The following is a 6827-nucleotide window of genomic DNA, read 5'->3' as shown; positions in this document are numbered from 1 at the left end:
ATGTAATTTTCGTCTCGTCTTTGTTCGTGAACTAAAATGTCCATAGATTTTAGCCCAGTCTTTATTTACCGAACTGCATTTTCGTCTCGTCTTTATTAGTCTACGAAAATTATTTCTGATTTACTCCCAGTTATTGTTTAGTGGGGATTTTAGTCTCGTCTCGTCTAGTTTTCGTTCGGTGAAAAATGTGCGTTGACGAAAATATTTTCGTTTAGTTTTCGTTAACGAAATTAACACTATTGTCAATAAACTGATAGCAGCAACAGCGGGCAATGTATTGATGGGAATGTCTGATTTTTCCGCTTAACGTTTTGTTAATTTGTTGCCTGATAACATTGATGTGTTTCAAGCATCATGAGAACCCTTGAATGCCTGCTTTTTGAACTGAAGTGTCAATAAAGCCATTCTTTAATAGGTAGGTGGGAAACCTCTGAGCAATAATGCTGAAGAAAAAATAAGAATTTTACGAGAGGATTCTTAGAATCTTTATGAATACAGGACCAGGCCCTTTTCAGTATTCATGCCGACCCCTTTTAAACTTCTGGCTGCTGTTCTATACCACTAGCACCGGTGTTGTGAGAGTGTGCGGGTTTGGAGCCATTAAGTGGCTGACATACCTTACTGGCCCTTTCCAGCTGGGAATGATCTCTTTCGCGAGTTACTTTACTGTTCTTCTCTCCACTATCTCATGGACATGAGCTGTGTATGCTATTTTCCACTCTGGCTCTTTTTTGAGTAGTTTTTCTGTTCTCAAGAAGGTGGCTTCCACCCCACTCCTGTTGTTGGGAAGGAACTTGGATCTTGAATCCAGGGGTATTTTGTGTCTCAGTGGGGTTCATCAGTATCTGCTTTAATGTAGGTGAGGCCTTTCCTTGTGATCTCCAGATCTCTTTCCTCATTCAGAGTCATTTCCTTGTCCCCTGGATGACAGTTGCCACACCGGCGGCATCCTCCACAATTTGTTTCGCAAGCTACTCCAATGCTGCCAATACTTGACAGCAGTTGCTCTCCTGGATCGAGCAAAGTGTGTTTCAGACCTGTGTGCGATTATATCCAGTTCTTCAAACAGATCTGGGTGTGCTCCACCAACAGTCTTTCCTAGAGGGCCTTCCCATAAGACAAGGTCTCCAATCACCTTCACTCTTTGCAGAGCAAGTCTTCCTCCACGGTGGCTTATCAGTAGCTTAATTATCTCTGGTCTCCTCAGATCTCCTAGATTGACTTCTGGGAAGGGCTTCTTGAGTTGCTCAGGTTTGATTCTGTGGATGTTGGCAATTTCATTCAAACCAAAGCAGATAAGCTCATGAGCTGTGTCCGTGCCTATGGGCATTTTAACCCTCACTCTGAGGAGATATCTTCTGGTCTGCTTCATGGCCATTCCGCCGACTCCATGAATGACTAAAGTGACTTTCACTTTGAAGATTTAATCTTCTGGCAGCTCTGTGGGTGATGTAGTTTGTGTCTGATGCCAAGTCGATCAGGGTTCCATTTTTTTGTCCTGCATTGGCAGTTACCTCAAGTACCATTAGAATAACTGGCAATTCTTCTACTGCACTTGATGCAGTCACTGGAAGCTGATTCTTTTTAATACAGTTTGTTTTCCCAGTGATGTTGGTGAATGCTTTTTTGAAGTTCACTGCCATCTCTGGGGAGAGCGATGCAAATTCATTCTGCTTCTCTGTAAGCTTATACCTACTCACACTTCACACACTATGTGTAGTTTTGTAGTCGATCCCAGAGTATTTTATGATCTATAGTGTCAAACGCAGTGCTAAGATTGAGTAGAACTAGTATTGAGATACAGGTCAGAAGCAAAAAGTAAATCATTTGTAATTTGAATTAACTCAGTTTATGTGCTATGATGCTGTCTGAATCCTGACTGAAATTTTTCATGGATACTGTATCATTTTCTTGCAAGAAGGAGCACAATTGAGCGGACACAACTTTTCCTAGTATTTTAGACATAAATGGAAGATTTGAAATGAGTCTAGAGAAATGTACTAGAGAAAATGGTGCTCAAACTGCTAGTCATTTCCTCTAGTTCATCTTTTTGTTTGGTTTCACTGAGCAGCTGAGATAGATCAGGTAAGCTAATTGAGAAACTATCTTTAGTAGTTGGAAGGATTGTTCTGCCCGGTCAATAACATGGCACAACATGACAAATTTTAGCAATAGGTAGTAAGTTGCATGGAATGATCAGTGACATCTTCATTTTGCAGTACATTATCTATATCGGTTGGATTGGTTTATATGATATTATTAAATCTAGTGTATGATTTAGACGATGAGTGGGACCACTGACGTTTTGCTTGACACCAAAGGAGTTTAATAAATTGGTAAATGCAGCCTTATGATATCAATTAAGTTGTTTACAGTCTATGGTTGGGACAGCAAACACTGTGATTTGGACTTACTAGTCATATGGTGTGTAACGACTTGGAGATATTGCCCGACATTCTTTTACTTCCATCATGAGCGTCCACTAGATGACAGTATAGTGCTGTGAAACACAGACAGACTGCAGAGTGCTGTCAGATAAAGAACAGAGACATGCCAAAATCTTTCTTAGACCTCCATCATTTAGAAACCAATAATAATGGAATAGAGAGAGGAAGTAAACTTTTAAGAGCTACCAATATATTTGAGGCTTTCAAGGCAGAATAACATTGTCTAAAGGTCTAAAACAAACTGACGTCAATTGAGCTTTAGCGATAACCTACAGATATTGATAAGTTATTTAACTGGCTACATGATTATTTGCCAGAAGAAAAAAATAAAAGAACACACAATTGACCTATATTGTAATATTGCAGACTAAGGTAAAATAAATTAAAAATTTTAATAATAAATCATAAATATTTTCTACACTATACAGTATATATATATATATATATATATATATATATATATATATATATATATATATATATATATATATAAAACAATCATAATTAATCAGCTTAATAATAAGTACTGGCTTATTGTGAAATCATATCTTGCCTGATGAAATGTATTTAGGTTTTTGTTTTGATGCTTTTTCACAGAGTATATTTGTGTGTATATGTGTTACAGTGTGAGACCTTGGTGATTCTATCCACTCTCTGTCCAGTGCTCTCTCTCCTGAATCCTATGTGTTTTTATATTCGAGTTTAGTAGGGATCATTACGCTCCGATTTACGTTACACCTGTTCTGTATGAACTCTGGTTCCTTCTGTTTCCTGTGTGAAGTATTAACACATGCTGCGTCCCAATTCGCTTACTTTTACTACACCCTAAAAGTATGTACTCTTTTTGTGAAGAAAAAGTACATACTTTTGAGTGTGTAGCAAAACAGTAGGCAAGCTTTGGGACATACCATCACGTCATCTTTAACGGACAGCTCTGTCGCGTGCTGGGTGCATCCTGTCACCGTAACTGCCCTGTCAATCATCTTGTCACAGTTAAAATCCTCCATTCTATCTAATTTTATTTCCTACCGTATCGGAGAGCACGTTCATCTGCCAGTTGTGGGTCTTTCATGCTCTCCTCGTGTTTGCAATTTGAATATAATGATTCATTTAAAACGTAATGGCTAAACGTGTCTTTACAAAAGTTCACAATGCTTCTGCATATGCAATATAATGTGGACAACATTGAATAAATTCATTTTCGTCAGGTTAGATACTGATACTTAATCACTCAAAGCTATTTATCTAAACCTCTCTATACAGCCGTGGGACTCGCGCGTCCTCCGTCTGTAGTTTTTTAACACTTTTTTCTCGGGTTTGTAGTTCTAACCGAATCCTCGTCCTCCTCCCAATGGTTTGTGGGCAATATCAGCCGTTTGAGTGTGCATCGAGCTACACTTCAGATTCTGACCGGATATAGTAGACCATCCGTGTATCTTTGAAACACTCATTTCAACATACTACTACTTGGGACGTAATAATTCTATTTTCGAATACTATTTAGGACGGATAGTATGCGAATTGGGACGCAGCAACAGTCTCATCCCAAGACGTCATATAACTGACGCTTTTGATCATACGTCAACATCCGCCTTTTTAGGGTACCCTTAAACGTCAGTTAGATGACGATCCTGGGACGTCATCTAATTGACCCTTTACCTTTAACGTCAGTTAGGTGATGGGGTAGGTTTAGGTATGGGGTAGGGTTAGGATTAGATAGCGTCATCTAACCGAAGTTTAAGGCTACCCTAAAACGGCGGATGTTGACGTATGGTCAAAAGCATCAGTTTTATGACGTCTTGGGATGAGACTGCGCTGGAAGTATTGTCTCTCCGTGTTTCATGTCCGAGCTCTAGTCTACCTGATTATCCAGACTGATCTCATGAAGTAGCGTGTGTATGACACGCCAATTCGTATTTCCATTTTTGGCGTGCTATCAAGACGCATAATCGCTTTTCAGCGTGTTTATGAACGCCGTTGACTTAACGTTATTACTGTATATAAAAATATATGACTTACCTCAACCCTGTCCCTAAACCTAACCGTCACTGTGGTTAATTGCATTTATGACCAGGGCCGGCGCTAGCCATTTGGGTGCCCTAAGCACAAATGCTTGGTGGTGCCCCCTTTACAATCCCCCCCCCCCCCCCCAACCCACCCACCCACCCAAGGAATAACAACCATTCAGAATTTCTTAGTTAGGTTCTCTTTACTTCCAAAATAACTGCTGCAAATACATACATTTACATTAACAATGGCACCAAATATGAAAAGAAATAAATAATAAAAAGGTTAAAATTATAAATACCAAAAACCACCACAATTACTAAAAACACATATTTGGAACTGGCTACAACTGCTGGTTGATGGTTCTTCCTCCTGGCCTTGAGTTGCTCCTTGCATGTATTTTAGCATTGACCCTGCATTCAGAAATACAAGACAAAATATTCAGGGATTGTACTGAATCAATAACCATCAAAAATATTGCACACATTAGTCTTTTATATAATATAAGCCTATGTGTCACTGGAACATTTAAAATTCAAAACTCTATTCTACCTTTAAAAGAGGTCTGATGAGGCACAATGTAATAATTCTGTACATAATTTGTAGGGCTGGGAAAAGATGAATCGCGATTAATCGCATCCAAAATAAAAGTTTGTGTCTACATTAATGATATAGGCCTATGTGTGTGTACTCACTGTGTATAATTATTTTGTATATGTATTTAAGAAATATTTGTTATTTATATATAAAATATTTTAATTTATATATATATATATATATATAATATAAATTATCTATAAATATATACAGTATATACATGCAAATATTTCTTAAATATATATGTGCATATGTGTGTATATTATATATACAAAATAATTATACACAGTACTCATGTAGAAACTTTTATTTTGGATGTGATTACGCTTTTCCCAGCCCTAATAATTTGACAACTCCATATGAAAATATACAAACAGTGAGATTGTGTTTTTTTTTTCTAATTGCAGTTTCACCAATAGATGTCGCCCTTGGGCCTTTGACCGCATTATCCGATAGAACAACAACGAAAAAAACATATCTAAGCGATCTTCCTTTTCTTCTCAAACAAACGAACTGCATCTTAAACAGCCCAAGTAAAAAAAAAAATCCCAAGGAGAAACCCCCGGACCCCCGTTAAAATAAAAAAATCTACATGCAGGGCAAAGCCCTGGATCATTTGCACAACTAGCGACGCCCCTCTGGACATGCATACACGAAGCAAGGGTGCCTACAAAACTAACACTTTTATTTAAAACATTGTCTTACCTGCAAACGAGTATCATCCCACTGTCTCTTCTTTTTCCTTTTTTCCGCCCCCCGACTCTTTCGAGGCCATGTCTGATGTCGATCAGGTGTCTGCCAAATTTGACACTGATTGAGGAACAGACCACTGCGAGGTGGGGAAGGGGGGGCACCAGAGGGAGAGTGGCACAGGAGATTCACCTTTTTCTCCACTAATTTGGTCTAGGCCTATATTACTTTTGTATTGCTGTTGTATATTAACATGCTTTAGACATATTGTATTTGTTATTTATACTAGTAGCCTATTGTGATGATTTTTCACCACCCAGATTTTTTGGTGCCCCCCCAAGCACTTGGTGCCCTACGCGCAGTGCGTGATGTGCGTGTGCGGAGCGCCGGCCCTGTTTATGACTGTTCCCTTACTATCCTAGGAAAAAAAAAAGATCGCTCCCCAGATGTAGATCTACATTTTGCTTCGTTTCGCGCGGACATTTGACGGCGTGTACAGACACGCGGAATCACTCGGACGTTAATGACGTAGACATACACGCATACACGCGGATAGCTCAAAATGCGTAGAGATAACACGCCACTTGACTCGAAAGTGGCGTGTATGTTTACGCAAAAGTCATGATGTCATGTTGGATTATCTCTGTTTCCGATCCAAGCCTGTTACTAACCTATCTGACTGTCTGCAGACTTTCTGCAACGGTCAGACTGTCTGCCAAATGACCGTTGCCTGAACCTGGACTCTGATTCTCACCACCCATCCTGAACCTTGCCCGCCTCCGGTTTTCCTGTTGACTGCTACCCGTCCCGAATCAAGCATGCCTCTGACCTGATATTAAACTGATATTAAATTGCCTCACATGTCTGATTCATCCACAATATGTTCATATTTGAATATTGTGAGTTGAGTTGTGGGAGTGAGTGCTTATACAGCATGTCCAGGACTGCACGTTAGTGCAGAGATGCACATTTGTGTGTCCTTGTGTTTATGTACAGTAAAGGGAAGAGCTATTTAGCTGCATATGCTGTGAGTTTAAATGTTTGGCAGTAGAAGAGTAACAACTGATGGTCCAGTTTTTATGCTTA

General features: G+C 39.3%; 1 long non-coding RNA gene across 1 annotated transcript; it reads right to left on the bottom strand.

The window, feature by feature from the left end:
- Positions 1–4637: 4637 nt before the first annotated feature.
- On the bottom strand, positions 4638–6132 carry LOC148977160 (uncharacterized). The gene is made up of 2 exons (XR_016145540.1): positions 5757–6132; positions 4638–4867 (listed from the first exon to the last, which is right to left on the bottom strand). It is a non-coding gene; the product is annotated as an uncharacterized LOC148977160 (long non-coding RNA).
- Between the last annotated feature and the right edge of the window lie 695 nt (positions 6133–6827).

Source organism: Pimephales promelas, chromosome 11, assembly GCF_988280905.1.
Source record: "Pimephales promelas chromosome 11, fPimPro1.hap1.1, whole genome shotgun sequence".
Taxonomy (NCBI): domain Eukaryota; kingdom Metazoa; phylum Chordata; class Actinopteri; order Cypriniformes; family Leuciscidae; genus Pimephales; species Pimephales promelas.
This window is presented reverse-complemented; position numbering and strand designations above follow the sequence as displayed.